The sequence below is a fragment of the Acanthochromis polyacanthus genome, chromosome 16 (assembly GCF_021347895.1).
Source record: "Acanthochromis polyacanthus isolate Apoly-LR-REF ecotype Palm Island chromosome 16, KAUST_Apoly_ChrSc, whole genome shotgun sequence".
Classification (NCBI taxonomy): domain Eukaryota; kingdom Metazoa; phylum Chordata; class Actinopteri; family Pomacentridae; genus Acanthochromis; species Acanthochromis polyacanthus.
Window position 1 is genome coordinate 185029 of NC_067128.1, and position 19375 is coordinate 204403.

Below are 19375 nucleotides of genomic sequence, written 5' to 3' on the forward strand. Positions count from 1 at the left end.
TTCTGAATCGGTTCTTCAGATTAAAACGAATAAAATTCGGCTTAACGTGAGCAAAATGTCTCCTTAAGTTACAAAAATATTTAGAGATAAATAGTTAACAAACTTAGATGGTGAGGGAATTTCAAAGATAGAAAAAAACGCGCTTTAGGTAAGAAAATAATGGGAATCTCTGTTATGGATTCCTCAGGTAGTGAAGACAGGGAAGTGAAGCGGGCAAGAGAGAAGAGTCGGTAAGAGAGTGAAGGTGGGGGCTGCTTAGGCTTATATCAGGCCAAAGGGACCATGGGAGGACCCCAAGGCGGAGGGAAGCTTCGGCGTGAATCTCTGGGTGGTAACATGACCCCTTCCTTTGTCTCAAAGAGGAGAGATGGAAAACTACTCCAGAAGGAATTAAAACATTGGGATATTAAACGATTAAAACGCAATCTGTCTATCTCTCCACCATATTTCAGTTGTGTGAAAGAGACAGGCATGTTCCTAAATGTGTAGATTATTACATATGTTCATATGATGTGAATCATTTCATTCATAACTATATGTTTATGTTTATGACATTAAAAATATGTATCACAGTGAAAATATAACAACAAGTCAGAGATTTGGTAGCAGGTAAATACAACGGTCATCATTCAACCTAAATGGAGAGGAAATTCAGAGATTAATAAGGGAATTCAGTCCAAAATCCTGTGGGAGAGGTCAATTAACCAGGCATTTCCATATCGAGGCTTCTGTAACAAATATAACTGTCAAATTCAGATATGATGTACAACATAATCTCACTATAACTTTGGTAATCAGGAAAGAACAAAATAAATCTCAGAAATATGAACTTTGAAGTAATTAGTCTCTTCAGTTAAAGAGTGTGTCTCTCTCTGTTCCAGCCTTCTGCCATAAAGTTTTACGACTTGTTATCTGATCTGTGGAATGCAGAGACGTCTCCGGCTGAGGGTCTCCTGAAGCTGAAAAGGGATTTTAGCATGAAAGTTCATTAAACAAACGTCCATAGCATATAATTGAAAGTCACTGTCTTTTAAAAAGAAGAAGTTATTCCAGGGGTTTAAATGTTCACAGGAGCTCCATCCTTCTGTGAATGAAAACCTACAGAAATACAAATGTCTCAATCCTCGAGATGGGTGTTGGTCAGTGCTGAAGAGAGAGACAGCTTATCTGAGTTTTGATCAGTTCAGGAATTCCAGGGCCTTTGCAGTCTTGCTACATATTCCCCCACTTTGGAACGATGTTCGTTGTATCAGACGAACTTCGGTCCAACATCAAGGTCATCCGTGGTGTCAGGAACAAACTCAGATGCTGCTCTGATTCAGGGCTGATGTTTATTAGTATCAGGAACAGGAATCCTAAGGGTTAGTGGGTTAGCTTCTGAAACAGCTTTATTACTGACTAGTAAGGTAAAGTAAAAGAATCAAGATTCTAATAAAGAGCAGATAAGTCCTACGGGCTTAGAGAATAAAAATAAAACAAAATAAGGTAAATTAAAACAAACCTAAAGCTATATATGTCACTTCTGAAAATGTAAATCCTTACAGAAGTGTTAGATCATGGTTAAATTATTTAACCGTATGTGAGGTGTAATTGTCAGTAGTTGTGTGGATGTATGATTCAAAGTGAGAAGGTAGATGTATGATTTACCTAAAGCTGGTGTCTTGAAAACGTGTCAGACAGAAGAATATTTATCTACTGGGTGAGCAGTCGACCTGGAAATCAGAGTTATTAATTCACGATACTGGCAGTGATAAGAGACGCGAATCTTATGTTAACGAGAATCAAAACAGAGGCTACGGTCAGTTGTGCACCTGATACGATGGGTTTAACCCCCACTTGTACCTATGGAGTTTAACGAGGGTGCTAATAAAGATATTAAAAGGTGAACTTGACTGAAGACAAGACACCTGTGGTTAAGAGGACCTCAAGTGATTTTTCACTGAGTCTGAAAGGAAGGACAACAGCTCTGTTTATGTTAGTTTTAGTAAACTGTCTTGGTTTGTTGTGATTATATTATTTAATTTGGTAATTTCCTGACAATTTGATTGTATGGTTGTTTAGTTGTTAAAGTTTGGCTTATGATTGTAAAGTTATTTATTTCCTTTTGTCTGCTGATTCAAAGTTGAATTTGTAAACTTAGTAATTTATTTCTTTGCCTGTTAATTTTACAATTGGATTTGTAAAATTAAGTTATTTATTTTTCTCTGTTAATTTTACAATTGAATTTGTAAAATTAAGTTATTTATTTTTTGTCTGTTCTACACCTGTTGTTTTTCTCTAGAACGCTTAGTTTTTCCTAATTATCTATTTAGTTCTGGTAAGAGATCTGACTGATTTATTGCTTCCCATGCAGTCTTTATGAAGTTTTGGTGCAATTTTTATGTATTCATTCAAAGTGGACGGCTTTTTGTCCCTATCGATTTTGTTTTGATAGATTACAGGACCGGTTTTGTCCTTAATCTTGTAGTGGTCAGACCAGTGAGGGAACAGCTTACCCCCACTTCTCAGGTGGTTGGGCAGAGAGGTAGGACCATGTTTTGTCCCCCACTTGGTGGTTATTTTGCGTGAGGTTTTGGTCACTTACGTCAGTCGTATAGTGGGAAGCTGTGTGAGCTGTATCAACACAGGCTTCCTCTGGCTGGAAGAGCAGGTGCAGTAGTAGAATCCTTTGTCTACCTGTCATTATTTTAAGGAGTGGAACTTTGGTCACTTCATGTGGAGTTCCTGTGATGGCTATCAGAAGTAGGAGTAGTCTGGTTTTAAAATTTCTGTGGTTGGCTTTTCCTATCTGACCTGAAGTCTGGTGAACGGTGTGCAGGCTGGGATTTGCCCATGGTGATTCATGGCCGTGTGTCAACGTCACCCCCCTGTGGTTTTGGGTCACCACGAACAAAGGTGAAGTGAGAGGGCCAAAAGCATGAAAAAGTAGGCCGATGAACACCAGAAACGTGGCGAGGACAGTAGAGAGGAGCCAAAAGTGAGAAGCCGAGGAGAAGTGCAGACAGCGCAGAGTGTAGGTATTAGCACTCACAAGATCTGGAACCGGGCCCTGTGTGTCAGAGCAAAGCGAAGGCAGGGTCATAAGGTCAGAGTCAGCTGCCAGGGAGACCAACACAGGAGAGTGAGCGGCCTGTGGGGCAGCAGAGGGAGGGCGAGTGAGCTCACTGGCTGACAGGGTGGGTGGGTGGGCACAAAATTCTGGGCTGGGCTAACATGTGGAGGCACCTGTCCAAGGAGTGTCCACAGGAATGTTCTGGATGGAGAAAGGAAGACCAGGGTCTAGTGGAAGCTGGAGGTCATGCAGTGCTGCCCTGCTGGTGCACTTGATACCTGCAGTTTCAGTGGCATATTCAGACTGTGGACAGAGGTGGGTTGCAGGAGTGGATTCAGCCACTGTGCAAAGGAAGACATCATATGGGCTCTGTGGAGCCTGTAAGGTGTCGTCTGTGTGCTCTTGTCTGTAACTCTGTGTCACAGTGTCATCAGGAGCTGCGATTGGCAGGGGCTGGCGGACCTGTGCATAGATTACAGAGCATTTAAAGTCAATTATGGGTTCAAAGCGGTTGAGAAGGTCCTTCCCCATAAGGAAAGGAGTGTTGTCCAGAGATGACACATACACTGGATGGATCAGGGTCATGTGTCCTATCGTGAGCGTTAATTCAGCCCTAGTGGACAACGTGACCGTTGTCTGTGCATATGGCTGGATGTTTAAGTCACAGAACTGACAATCAGACTTTCTACCTGTCCTGTGCAGTCTGTGTTGCAGTTCCTGGAAAAGAGGGAGTGACATTATTGTGATGTCGGCTCCAGTGTCCAGAAGTGCGTCCTGATGCAGGACACCTTCAATGTTTATCGGTAGGAGAAATTTTCGGCCTGTTCCTCCCTTTTCAGTGAGGTGGCTCAGGAATGTCATCGGACCAGGGAATGCATTGTTCTCAAAATTTTCATCATCAGAGTCTGGTTGGACTTCTGAGAGCGCACTGAGGGGTTCTCGGTCATCACCCCCCTGTTGGGAATCCAGCGTGTCAGTCTCAGGGTCTGAGTCAAAGTCAGGGTCATCAGCTTCCCAGTTTGACATATGTTCTGTGTCATCTGGTTGGCTGGCAGGGTTGTCATATTCATGGTTGGAGTATTCAGTCATGCATTGTTGCAGGTCTGAGTAGAATTCTTCTCCAGCCGTGGTTGAGGAGCTGGAGGGATTAACGGGGGAATCTATGGAGGAAGACACAGACGTTACAGAGTCACACTCTGACTTCTCTCGTGTTTTCCGGACCTCTTGGAGCAGCTGTTTAAGCTCCTTTACTTCTTGGGAAATGTGAGGGATGTCAGACTCACTTGTGCCACTGACGTGGTTCTGTCTGGGTCTGCTTCTCTCATCATTCCTATGCGAGTAGTTGTCACGGGGTGCACCACGACTGTGATGTCTGTCCCAACGGTTCGACCGTCCCCTTCGTGGGTGACCTGGGGGCCGAGTTTGGTTAGGAACAGGTTTCATGTGGTCCTGGCGTCTGCCAGTCCAAGGTGGTTTGACAGGTTTGTGGGCCTGCCTAGGTCCCTGAGGTGAGGACTGTGTCGGTGTTGAGTCAGGCCGCTTAGCTTGTGGTGGATGAGTAATCCGACCCTGTGAATTGTGGCCTGACGTTCCTTCAAGCTCCATCAGTGAGGGAGGGCTGTCAAGACGCAGAACGGTGTTATGTTTTGCTGATCTGGACTGACTCTGTCTCTGTTTAAAGAAGCCTTTTGCAGCCAGCTCACGCAGCTGTCGGCTGTCTAAGGAGCGTGGACAAGCCGACACTCCAAGGTGGTAGCTAGTAGTAGGATGCAGGTGTTCGACAAAGAGAGATTTGAATTGCAAATCTTCCTCCATTCCCGGTTTGTTTTGGGATCCAAAGTAGGCTAGACGTAGCCTGTGGTAATATTGATGGGGATTCTCTGATCGTCCCTGTTTGACCCGAAGGGCAGGTATCAGGCCAGTGTCTGGCATGAGGTCGCGGTATTCCTCTTTCAGGGCCTGACACAGCTTTTCAAAATCAGTTCTGACAGTGAGAGGTTGGCGGTCGATAAAGCTGCTGACATCACGACTGGATGTCATCTTTACCAGACAAATCTTGTCATCTACTGAGGCGAGTGGACGCCTCTTCAAAAAGAAGTTGATGTCAGACACGTAGGTGAGGATGTCATAGTTGGAGTCATTAAAATTTGGTTCAAAACGCTTTATGTGTCTCGCTATTTTGTCTAAATCATGGTCTGTGGGACCCTGGGGTAATGGGTTTCTCTGAGCTGCTGGAGGAGATGAGGTGTATCTCCCCGGTTCTGTGAGCTCAGCTTCAAGTTCAGCTAGCTCTTTTGGTTCGATCTTTTGAATTTGTAGTGGTTCTGCGGCTCTGAGTTCAGCGTCCTGCAACTGTCGTTCGAGGTTTGCCACATAGCGGCTGTTGTATTTGATTTGAGATTTTAAGTCATTGTTTTCAAACACAGCTTTCTTTAGAAGGTGTTCGGTTTCTGTATAGTTCTTATTGGACTGTTCCAACTCTGTCTCTACAGTTTGAAGCTGTGTTTTTTGGTTGGAAATTGCTTCTTGCAATCGGTCATTTTCTGTCTTTAATTGATATATTTCTTGGTTTGATTCAGCATTTTTGCTTTGAAGTTGAGTGATCTGGGCTTCCGATTCAGCAACACGTTTCTGGGCTTCTACCTTAGCTTGGTGTTCTTGCTCTATCTGGGTTTTAGTAGTTTGGTTCTGCTTTTTTAATAGTTCCTTTAATTAAATGTGGAAATATAAAGAGAAATAAATAAATAAATAAATAAAAGGAAAAAACAGAAAAGGTAAAAGCAAAGACAAAATTTTCCTTTTTATTTATTTATTAGGGTCCGAGCACCGAGGGTGCGAAGGACAGGCGGTGCCAGGGCACCGACTGTCCAAGGCACCAGCGGTGCCAAGGACCCTATTGAAACCCTCGGGTTTATTATTAGGGTCCGAGCACCGAGGGTGCAAAGGACAGGCGGTGCCAGGGCACCGACTGTCCAAGGCACCAGCGGTGCCAAGGACCCTATTGAAACCCTCGGGTTTATTATTAGGGTCCGAGCACCGAGGGTGCAAAGGACAGGCGGTGCCAGGGCACCGACTGTCCAAGGCACCAGCGGTGCCAAGGACCCTATTGAAACCCTAGGGTTTATTAGGGTCCGAGCACCGAGGGTGCGAAGGACAGGCGGTGCCAGGGCACCGACTGTCCAAGGCACCAGCGGTGCCAAGGACCCTATTGAAACCCTAGGGTTTATTATTATTATTATTTTTTTTTTTTTTTTTTTTCTCCCGTAAAGTAAATTGCCTTTTTGGCGGCCTTATCATACTCCAAAACGCGTGAAATTTGGCATGCACATCAGGACTGGCGAAAAATTTGATAATTTATGGGAGTTGCGCATGTGCGTGGCAAAATGGCTCTATAGCGCCACCTGCAAAGTTGAAAAAGTAGTCATTAGGCCAACTGCCACAATGTTTCATGTACAGCTACAATATTTGGTGGGCATATGCACAACATCAGGACACACCAAAAAGTCAATTACAGCCACGCCCTAAACCCAACAGGAAGTCGGCCATCTTGAATTTGCTGTAAATTTTTCAAACTTAATCGCTCCTCGGGAAATGAATTGCCTTTTTGGCGGCCTTATCATGAACCAAAACGCGTGAAATTTGGCGTGCACATCAGGACTGGCGAAAAATTTGATATTTTATGGGAGTTGCGCATATGTGTGAAAAAATGGCTCTATAGCGCCACCTGCAAAATTGAAAAAGTGGTCATTAGGCCAACTTCCACAATGTTTTATCTCAGCTGAACAAGATCCTATCTGCCCCAAACTTCACATGATGGACAACAGGTCCAGTCTGAACACATCCACACTCATAAATTCTGAAAAAGTCATAGCGCCACCTGTTGGTAATAGTAAGTTTAAGGCCTTATATTGTCAGGTACAATGGCCCCAAACTTGGTGATATCATGCTGGAAATTGGTCAGTCGAGTCTTCACCTCTTGACAATCCCACACTGTGAAGGGTGTGACATTTCATGCAACGCTGTTGCCGTAGCAACCAAATATCGCCATGCAAAACAAAGTGCTGTTTGACAGGTTAGAAATACTCCAATGCTCACAAAAATTACCACACACATCACCATTGACCCAAGCAACGACACCGTATGCATCTCGGCACTGCACATGCTATAGCGCCCCCTACAGTATTTTTAACAAACAGCCCCCCCAGCACGTTTCACCTACATCCATGAAATTTGGGAGGCTTATAGAGCACATCAGGACGCACAAAAAAGCCTCTTGGAGCCATGTCCTAAACCCAACAGGAAGTCGGCCATCTTGGATTAATTGTGAGATTTTTGATGATTTTTCTCTTTTTTGAGAGTTAATACCTCCTAGGGGATAATTCCAGGAGACCTGAAATTTTGTCAGTCCACACAGCAGGACTTGGTGATGAAAAGTTATCAAAAGTTTAACCAGAAGCCAAATGGCGTGGCCATGGCGACCATTAGAGTTTTGATGCTTCGCCATGAAACATCAACTGCTGTATAACTCTCCTCTGCATGCTCCAATCTGCCTCAAACTTTCCATGTGTGATCACAATCCAATCCTGATCACATCTACAGGCCAACAGACACTCTCAGTTGCAGCGCCACCTGTTGGAGGGACAGTAAATGCTGTATAACTGGCCTCTACATGATCAAATCAGCCTGAAACTTTTCATGAGTGATCAGAGTCCAGCCCTCATCACATCCACTGTGTGAAATACACTCTGAGTTACAGCGCCACCTGGTGGATAGACAGGAAATGCTCTATAACTGCTCTGAACATGCTACAGTCTGGCTGAAATTTTACATGTATGATTGGACTCTGGTCCAGATGCGATTCAGAGGCCGACGTACACTCTCAGTCACAGCGCCACCTGGTGGACGTGCGTGGATTCACCGACCAGCGTGGATGCGAGGACCCGTCCATCGCTGCTTGCAGCTTTAATTTATTTATTTATTTCTCTTTAGATTTCCACATTTATTTATTTATTTATTTATTTCTCTTTATATTTCCACATTTATTTATTTATTTAATTATTTATTTCTCTTTATATTTCCACATTTATTTATTTAATTATTTATTTCTCTTTATATTTCCACATTTATTTATTTATTTATTTCTCTTTATATTTCCACATTTATTTATTTAATTATTTATTTATTTATATTTTGATTTGGCACTCCTATTGCTCCATACAAGACTGTTGCATTTTGAGCTTTTTGGCAATCGGTGTGTGATAAACACGCTTATCGCTGGTTTGTTTACTCCCGCTTGCTCCCGTTCCAAGATGGCGGCGCACTGACGCATCGCTCATTGGCCGGCGAGGCATCTAGTATATCTTCTTCGGTGGTGTCTGTGTAAAACAATGTCCAACATGCAAACAGCACACCTAGCGCCATGAAGCACAAAATGCAGGTGTAAATAGATAGATACTTTATTAATCTCCATAGAGAAATTCACAGTTCCAGCAGCATGAAAGGCAGAGAACATGAGGGCATACAAGTTACAAATAAGACTATAATAAAAATATAAACATCTAAACATCTGGCAGTTCAAAAGTGCAGTAGTGCAGTAGTGCAGTTGTGCAAAATGACTGTGTGTTCCAGTCTGTAGCAGTCTGTTTTTTCACACTTTAGTCCAGCATGTTGATGTGAGTGTGTGTGTGGTAAGGTGCGTGTGCATGCGTGTGTAGTGAGTCCGGAGTTTTTTTGTTTTATTTTATCCATTTTATCGCCCTCCCCGGTTGGTGTTGAAGAGCCGGATGGCGTGGGGGAGGAACGATCTCTTCAGTCTGTCTGTGGAGCAGGACAGTGACAGCAGTCTGTCACTAAAGCTGCTCCTCTGTCTGGAGATGCTGCTGTGCAGAGGATGACTTGGATTGTCTATGATGGACTGGAGCCTGTTCAATGTCCGTCGCTCTGCCACTGATGTTAGACTGTCCAGCTCTGTGCCAACAACAGAGCCAGCCTTCCTCACCAGCTTGTCCAGGCGTGCAGCATCCTTCTTTTTCAAGCTGCTTCCCCAGCACACTACTGTGTACATGAGGGCGCTTGCTACTACAGACTGATAGAAGATCTGTAGCAGCTTCTTGCAGATGTTGAAGGACGCCAGCCTTCTGAGGAAGTACATGCGGCTCTGTCCCTTCCTACACAGAGCATCAGTGTTGGCAGTCCAGTCCAGTTTGTCATCCAGCTGCACTCCTAGGTACATCTTACAATTACAATGTCCTGTCTTTTAACTAATAAAGACACATTGCCTGCATGTAAAGAACTTCACATCAGTTTGTTTGTTTGTTTTATTAAGATCCCCTATCAGCTTTTGCAAAGCAGCAGCTATTCTTCCTGGGGTCTTCATAATTTCATTTGTGACAACACCAAAAAGCAACATGTACACAAAATACATACAAATCACATTACAAAATACATAAACAATACATACAAAAATACACGTATACAATACAAATAACATACATATACAAAACTTGTACTAACCAAAAGCATACAACACATACACACGTGGACAAAATTGTTGGTACCCCTCAGTTAAAGAAGGAAAAACCCACAATTCTCACTGAAATCACTTGAAACTCACAAAAGTAACAATAAATAAAAATTTATTGAAAATTAAATAATCAAAAACAGCCATTACTTTTGAATTGTTGATTAACATAATTATTTAAAAAAACAAACTAATGAAACAGGCCTGGACAAAAATGATGGTACCTCTATAAAAGATTGAAAACTATTTGACCAGAGTGACATGATTAACTCAGGTGTGTCATTTAATTGACATCACAGGTGTTTCCAAACTCATAATCAGTCAGTCTGCCTATTTAAAGGGAGACAAGTAGTCACCCTGCTGTTTGGTGAAAAGGTGTGTACCACACTGAACATGGACAACAGAAAGCGAAGGAGAGAATTGTCCCAGGACATCCGAAAAAAAATTATAGACAAACATCTTAAAGGTAAAGGCTATAAGACCATCTCTAAACTGCTTGAAGTTCCTGTGACAACAGTGGCTCATATTATTCAGAAGTTCAAGACCCACGGGACAGTAGCCAACCTCCCTGGACGTGGCCGCAAGAGGAAAATTGATGACAAATTGAAGAGACGGATCGTTGGAATTGTATCCAAAGAGCCCAGAGCAACCTCCAAAGAAATTAAAGGTGAACTCCAAGGCCAAGGTACATCAGTGTCAGATCGCACCATTCGTCGTTGTTTGAGCCAAAGTGGACTTCATGGGAGACGACCAAGGAGGACACCACTGCTGAAAAAAACTCATAAAAAAGCCAGACTGGAATTTGCAAAAATGCATGTTGACAAGCCACAAAGCTTCTGGGAGAATGTCCTTTGGACAGATGAGACCAAACTGGAGCTTTTTGGTAAGGCACATCAACTCTATGTTCATAGACTTAAAAACCAAGCATACGAAGAAAAGAACACTGTCCCTACGGTGAAACATGGAGGAGGCTCAGTAATGTTTTGGGGCTGCTTTGCTGCATCTGGCACAGGGTGTCTTGAAAGTGTGCAAGGTACGATGAAATCTGAAGACTATCAAGGCATTCTGGAGAGAAATGTGCTGCCTAGTGTCAGAAAGCTTGGTCTCAGTCGCAGGTCATGGGTCTTCCAACAGGACAACCATCCAAAACACACAGCCAAAAACACCCAAGAATGGCTGAGAGAAAAGCGTTGGACTATTCTAAAGTGGCCTTCTATGAGCCCAGATCTGAATCCCATTGAACATATGTGGAAGGAGCTGAAACATGCCATTTGGAGAAGACACCCATCAAACCTGAGACAACTGGAGCTGTTTGCTCATGAGGAGTGGGCCAAAATACCTGTTGACAGCTGCAGAACGCTCATTGACAAATACAGAAATCGTTTAATTGCAGTGATTGCCTCAAAAGGTTGTGCAACAAAATATTAAGTTATGGGTACCATCATTTTTGTCCAGCCCTGTTTCATTAGTTTGTTTTTTTAAATAATTATGTTAATCAACAATTCAAAAGTAATGGCTGATTTTGATTATTTAATTTTCAATAAATTTTTATTTATTGTTACTTTTGTGAGTTTCAAGTGATTTCAGTGAGAATTGTGGGTTTTTCCTTCTTTAACTGAGGGGTACCAACAATTTTGTCCACGTGTGTAATACTCCCACCTTGAATTATAAAATAAAATGTTCTTCTTCAAAGATACCATGACCTAACAGTAATAATTAAAGAATAATCTACCTCAGAAACCAACCATAACATGAATCACATAAACAGTGACATTACAGTCACTACATTTAAGTTTAAGATTTAATTTTATGAATTATTGTATTTTACAAATTTCTATTCCCAAGCAACCCACTAAACTAATAACTAAAATTTTGTGCTACGAAATGCTCTTTTAGTTTTATTTTAAAGTTTTCAATATTCCCAGTTTTTGAGACAATCCGGATGTTATCGCTCGCTCCCGACAAAAGCATCATTTTTTTAATATTTTGGATTTAGATTAATTAGACAATCAACAAATTGACGTAATTTCCTGGTGGGTGTGTTTATGCAGCCTATTAAACACTTTTTTCCCCATAAAATAAAGTACAATCCATACATCATGGTCCAGTGTTCATTGTTTGTTTTGTCCATCCATCCATCCATCCATCCATCCATCCATCCATCCATCTATCCCACACAAAGTGCATTTTTTCAGTTCTCTATACTTCTATCCATGGTTGTGCTGTTTTCATGGAGGCACACAACTTTATATTGCAGTAAAAACAATGAGCCCAGGGGGATTTAAAATACGACTGGAGAAACTAGAAACTACTTCAGGGAGTTAATGACACACCAGCAGAGCAACGCAACTACAGCAACAACAAATACCACAACATCTACAGAGAAAAATATCATTATTGCTCTCCTCATTATTACGAAATATACAGACTCTTTATATATGAGGAACCATAAACACACTAAAGACACAATAAAGTAGCCAAAAAAAGGTAATGAATAAAGTTTCACACAAACAGACATAAGTTTTGTGTGTGTGGGCAAAGTGTTCTTTTCAGAGTCGGTCAGCGCAGCACAGTGAGGTGCACCAAAGAAAATTAATGATAAAATGATGACTAAATGCTGAGATGTTATGATGAATAAAACAAAGATTTTTCAGTGATGGAATATTCTTTTCCACTTGTACAATGACTGCAAGGAAATCGTGCTGCAACCAAACAGCAAACTCTTTGAATGAACAATAAAGGCAACATGGAAATGCAGAAAATTACAGTTTGTCAAACGTCTGCTTGAAGCTGCTTCAAAAACGAGTTAATCTCTATGGATCCCTGCGTTAAAATGTCCAAGTTTACAGCAGTCTTTTTTGCTCCTATTTTGCCGTTGTAGGTCCTGGTGGTCTGAAAACGTACACCAGTATTTCTTTAGGACTCAATATCAAGCATGTGCAGGTTGGTCCAAATTGGTCAAAGAATCTGTGAGATTTTGACCTTAATTGGCTTTTTGGACATTAAAGGGGCACATTTCCAAACTTCAACATGGTATCATCTGGCCCCCTGTTGACCTAGGAGGCTGATATTGTATATACCGATTCACAGGGGGCCCTAGTACTTGTGGTTAAGATTTCGTCCCGTTCGGGAAAAAATGAGGGTGAGGGTCTAATTCCACTGGCAGAAGACTCTCAGGGTCTAAAAATCTGACAAGGGTTACGGTTTTCCTAACATGAACACTTGGTCAGATTTTTCTATTGGGACCCTGGGGCTGATCTTTTAGTATGTTATACTAGGCTATATTTGGAGCTGAACTGTGCTGGTTTGGTGTCTCTATGACCTTCCTGTGACCCCTGGCGCAGGGTCAAAATGTCACATTTTTGGACATTGAAGCCCCATAAATTAGTACTTTTAGCATCAAATGAACTGAAACTTTTAGGGGTGATTCAGGTGACCTTGGTGAACAATTGATTTGAAGCACAAGTCTCTAGGTCGTTCCTGGAGCTACTTCCGGTTTGGGAGGGGCTAGCAAAACAGTTCCAGTGAATTTAGATTTTAGATGTTTCAGAGGTACCAGATCCCAGGTTTCAGCTCTCTGAGTGTTACAGAAGAGAAATGAGAGCAAAAGAGGGACATTTATGAAAAAATGTTTTTTTTTTTTGGCCCTCATTCCTTCTTCAGGGCCCCTGGAGGTCTGAAACGTGCATGAGCATTCACATTAGCCTCTGTATATAGAACCTGTGCAGTTTGGTCCAAATTGGTTAAGGAATGTGCGAGATTTTGACCTTTTTAACCCGTTTTGAAGCATTTGGACATTAAAGGGTTAATCGTCGAGTGAGAAACAGGCTGATGCTCGGGCCCCTTTTGAGCTAACTCTCTGAAAAAAAATATGCAAAATCAGGAGGTGGTCTAGTAGGAGTGTGTCCGATTTGGTGTCACTAGACCCAAAAATGACCGAGCAGGAATGATTTTTACATGTTTGAAGGCCTCAGGCTTCATCACTACTAGCAGGCCTCACTGCTGAAAAAGCAGGTTCCCGTGGGCCTAGACCCTTGAAAACAGATACAGTGCTTCATGTGACTGCTCTGAACAGGCCCACACAATATCAGACTTGAATTCCACTGGGAATGACTTTTATGATACTTGATATGTTGCACAAAATGTCTCCTTCATTTGAAGTCTTCAGATTTAGTGACCCTTGACCCCTTCAAAGGTGTTTTCACTGCAGACTTGCTCCCAGAGCATTCAGCACACCCTGTTCTATGACTTTATGCACTTTGGTGCACTTTGATTGATGTTCTCACACTGTTTCTCATTCATTTTAACAAAGGCCCCTGTTCCAGTGTCTTCTTTGCTCCTATTTTGCCGTTGTAGGTCCTGGTGGTCTGAAAACGTACACCAGTATTGGTTTAGGACCCAATATCAAACATGTGCAGGTTGGTCCAAATCGGTCAAAGAATCTGTGAGATTTTGACCTTAATTGGCCTTTTGGACATTAAAGGGGCACACAGTGTGTCCTCTGCTTGTCTTGAATCATAAATCAACGTCAGTAAATTTCTTGCTCCTTAATTAGAGATGTAAACGAGATGCCATATTCATTCAATATTCATTACGGTACTGGATGGTTTAAAAACAAAACTTTATTGCACTATGTCAGTGAACAAAACAAACAATGAACACTGGACCATGATGTATGGATTGTACTTTATTTTATGGGGGAAAAAGTATTTAATAGGCTGCATAAACACACCCACCAGGAAATTACGTCAATTTGTTCATTGTCTAATTAATCGAAATCCAAAATATTAAAAAAACTGATGCTTTTGTCGGGAGCGAGCGATAACATCCGGATTGTCTCAAAAATGGGGAATATTGAAAACTTTAAAATTAAACTAAAAGAATATTTCGTAGCACAAAATTTTAGTTATTAATTTAGTGGGTTGCTTGGGAATAGAAATTTGTAAAATACAATAATTCATAAAATTAAATCTTAAACTTAAATGTAGTGACTGTAATGTCACTGTTTATGTGATTTATGTTATGGTTGGTTTCTGAGGTAGATTATTCTTTAATTATTACTGTTAGGTCATGGTATCTTTGAAGAAGAACATTTTATTTTTATAATTCAAGGTGGGAGTATTATGTGTTGTATGCTTTTGGTTAGTACAGGTTTTGTATATGTATATTATTTGTATTGTATACGTGTATTTTTGTATGTATTGTTTATGTATTTTGTAATTTGATTTGTATGTATTTTGTGTACATGTTGCTTTTTGGTGTTGTCACAAATGAAATTATGAAGACCCCAGGAAGAATAGCTGCTGCTTTGCAAAAGCTGATAGGGGACCTTAATAAAACAAACAAACAAACAAACAAACTGATGTAAAGTTCTTTATATATGTGTCTTTATTAGTTAAAAGACAGGACATTGTAATTGTAAGATGTCATTGATTTACACCTGCATTTTGTGCTTCATGGCGCTAGGTGTGCTGTTTGCATGTTGGACATTGTTTTACACAGACACCACCGAAGAAGAAAGGTGCAGCAGGTTCTGCATGTCGTTCTCCCCTGTGTTTTCCCGACCACGGTCAGGAAGCGGACAGCAGCAAAGGTTAACAATAGATATGGTCAGTAACTACACAAATATGTTAAGAGCTCAGATAACGACACAATGTAACAAATAAATACAATAACATATAGGCCTACGCCGTTTGGTTTAGCCCGTGGATGCGTCCATAGCAACCACCATAGCAATGGTGGGAAACGTAACAATTCCATTCCGAGTAGGGTGACCACCTGTCCCGTTTAAGGTTGTTTTGTACCGCTATTTCAGTGTTTGTCCCTCGTCACGCATATCAGGACAATGTCCCGCTTTTCCATTCATTAGCAAAAAAAAATACAAACATGAAAATTAACCAGCCCAGAGCTGCAGAACTTCTGTAGATTTGTGCTGGCAGGGAGCATTTCATTTCGACCAGTGGTTGCAGGAGACAACGATGACGTCCGTCCAATAGGCTGCGTTTTAGGGTACGTCCTGCGTCAAAATGTATACGCCCCAAACAAACACGAGAGAGTCCGAGTGAGGAAAGTAGAACGGAAGAAGATTTAAATGAAATAATGAGTGGACCACAGTCAAAAAAGAGAAAGTGTTCTTTCAAAAAGGAATGGACGTCTTCACACAGCTGGGTAAGACCCACTGACGAGCCTGACAAAGCCTTCTGTTCCCTATGCAACAGCAGTTTCTCCGTTGCTCACGGTGGAGAAAATGATGTCAAACGACATGCTGGGCGCGACTCATCAAAAAAAGGTCCGACAGCAAGAGACATCGAAATCAATGCAGTCGTTTTTATTGAGCCCAAAGCACGACAGTTTATCTGATAAGGTAACAGCAGCTGAAGTTACCAGCGTGTATCACTCAGTGAAGCATGCACACTCACCCGGACGATGGCTATGCCCAAGCATGAGATTTTATGTTGATATATATATATATATATATATATATACATTTTTTATTTTTTATTTTTATTTTTTTTGCACTGGCATTTTATTTAAGCCAAGATTTCCACACAGTGCCCTAGTTGAATTCTGTCAGTATGGGGTATGTTGGTAGAGCATATAGGCCTGTTGGTTATTGGCCTGTATACTTGAAAGACTTTATGTTCGGCCTTTTGAGTGCTTTTATAAGATGGATTATTAATGTTATTGTGTCAATATATGTTTTACTTAAGTAAGTAAAACACATTTGTTACTTAATTCTGTGTGATGTTTCCTGGAAATATATAGGCTATATATTAAATATTTTGTTTTACTGGTCTTGTGGTCTAAATTGTGAAGTGTATGGTCAGGGTTTACAGATGGTTGCATCCATCCCGCCTTGTCCCTCCAAAACATGCCAGCTGTCCCACTTTTTGTCTTTTTGGAGGTGGTCACCCTAATTCCGAGACGTGAAAGATTCATCGTAATAACAAACCAACGATCATACACAAGAACTGAACGAATATTGTGAAATTAAAATGTATATTTTTTGGTGTCGCTGTAATGCCTGAGGCTCAGGTAGAAAGACAGGGGGATCTTGTTGTGGTCAGGAATAAAGTTTTTAGATCGCTGTGCACTGACTGGTGTATGGATGAGCTCAACAAATGATTGCGGTAAAAGCACGTTCATGGAAATAAATACCGTTGTTTGCATTGACAACGAGAGACTTGTGGATCATTGAAATGCAACTTGTTAACAAGGGAGCGAAGCGTCAACTAATGAAAGGCCGGGGAAGACATCTCAGTAACTAGCAGTAATCACCAAGAGTTACAAAAATGATTTAACAACTCAAAAAAATACACAATGCAACAATACAAAATAAACACACCGCTTGTTTTCGTTTTTGGCAGCGTCCTAATCAACCAGCATAACGGTACAAAATGTGAGACTGTCACAATTTAATGCCGTGAAGTGAAATTCAGCGTAAAAACAAACCACAGATCATTTCCAATAACTGAATGGATAATGTGAAAGTGTTATATATATTTCTCACTAAAAATGTCATCAAAATGCTTTTCTGTCCAAACTATCTTAAAATAATGCATTTTCCACGGAAAATAAAAGGAATAGCCGCCATGTTTTCATTTTGAGAAGTCTCCAGTGAGCAGTCACGTGACCCTTCGTCAGACCCATAGAAAAGAATTGGGGGACAAAACGTGAGCATCTCACAATTTTCAGGCCCAAATTGTGAGATTGTAACGTTTTGCATTCTGGACCAACGTGACTATGTCACAATTTGATGTGAGACTGGGTTGGCCTCCACCATGCTTCACATCATGATGCTGCCTCCACCATGCTTCACATCATGATGCTGCCTCCACCATGCTTCAAGGTGGGGATGTTGTGATTGTGAATATGTAGTGTTTGGTGTCTTGCCAACAAAACACCTTGTCTGACGGCCAATTTTGATCTCATCAGATTAAAGAACCTTCTTGAAATTAACTTCAGAATCTCCTGCCTGCCTTTCCACTGATTTATGCTTTTCAGTAACCTTTATTCACACAGTTTCTTGGACTGCTGTTTTGTGTTCATGGTTTAGTTATAACCAGGACCATTGATCCACCAGTGACTGGACCTTCCAGATACAGGTGTCTTTATACTACAACCACTCAAGACACAGTACCTATACTCAGATAATCTCCATTTCACTAATTCTGTGACTTCTAGCACGAATTGGCTGCACCTGTTTGTAATTAGGTGAGCCACTTTAAAGGGTGAGAATACTTATGCTATACTCACTTATGACTTTCAATTAATTGGCATTACTAGCCATCTCTTTTCATTTTGAAAGGAATGAGCCTTTAATAGTAAATTCTTGACCAAAAATAAAACAAATTGACCTGAAAATTTCTGTGTTGCAAAGCAATATAAGCAGGAACCATCCAAGAGAGGTGAATATTTTTTATAGACACTATATTTTATACTTTATTGGACATTTGTATTTCATTGTGATTTCCGTATAAACTGTGCCATATAAATAAAGTTCATATTATATATTTTTTAATCAATTCCTCCCAATGGAACTTATATAGTAGGCATTTCACTTCCAGTGCATTTCACTGCACATATTGTATGATGATCTGACAAATAAAACCTCTTGAATGGTGAATCTTGAGATCCCTTGTCAACAATTGTTATCAGAAGGCTATGTGCTCTATATCTAACTGAAATCTACTTTCTGGGAGAATTCTAGTCTGTCATCGTTCATTTAACACTTAAGGAAAACTAGAGTTTTTCAAGCTTTGAGTTTTTGTTTTGAGAAGTATGTAACATGAAGATAAACAGCAAAAAACATTGCATGTTCTTTATTTGTACACAAATTAATGTGGACTTCCATGACTAATTAGTGTAAAATACATTACCTCAGTGGCACAGTGTGAATATAAAAACTAGACAGCGACCACCTGTCAGCCCTGTTTGGATGTTAATGAAAGAAAATGATGCATAAATCTGTGTAGAAATGGACCCTCATCACACTCATTGTGCTCTCCTAGATAATAAATCAGTGTATCTGCACTTTTGTCTGAGATTAGATCACTGAACCTGCTAGACAGGTGTGTGGGGAAGAAGTTGATGAAAGATCTCTAAACTTTGTGTCATTATCAGTCTGAAAGTCTTCAGGAAAGTGATCACACTGAGCTGGCAAGAGCCTTTTCAAATACCTCAAGACAGCAGGAGGTAAACAAATCTTTTTCTCTTGTCTTATATAAGTGGTTTTTCAGTATTATATTTTAGATATTTTACAAGAACTTTATATTTGCCCCTGTTTACAAAATGGATGAAAAGTAATCACTGGAAGATGTTCTTTTTCTATTTCTTTACAATTACAACAGGTGTTTCCTGTTTGAGTAAATTAAAGATTATAACTCAGATACTCAAAAAACAAAGAAAAAAGAAAAGAAGAGCAAAACCAAACATTATTCTGTGAATTTTGAGAAAAAGTTTGCTATCAAAATCTCCTGGAAGTTGTAGAAGTAACCAGTTGTTGTTTTTATTTAGTTGAAACAAAAATATATATATTTAAATTGTAGATTTTAATGCAGAATTTAAGTCTACATATACAAATATTCATCGTTTAGCCCAGCCTTCAGCTGAATTTACATTTGAAAATTAGATTTTCAAGCTTTTCAGGTGAACGCAATCCTGTTTTTATCACATTATTATCCAGAACAAAGATTATAAAAGTCTGAGACTGTGGCATTGAAACTGTCTTTTCACTGCATAATATCTGAATGCCTCATGTCTGGATCATGACTATAACATTTCATGCCACAGGTACTTGAAAA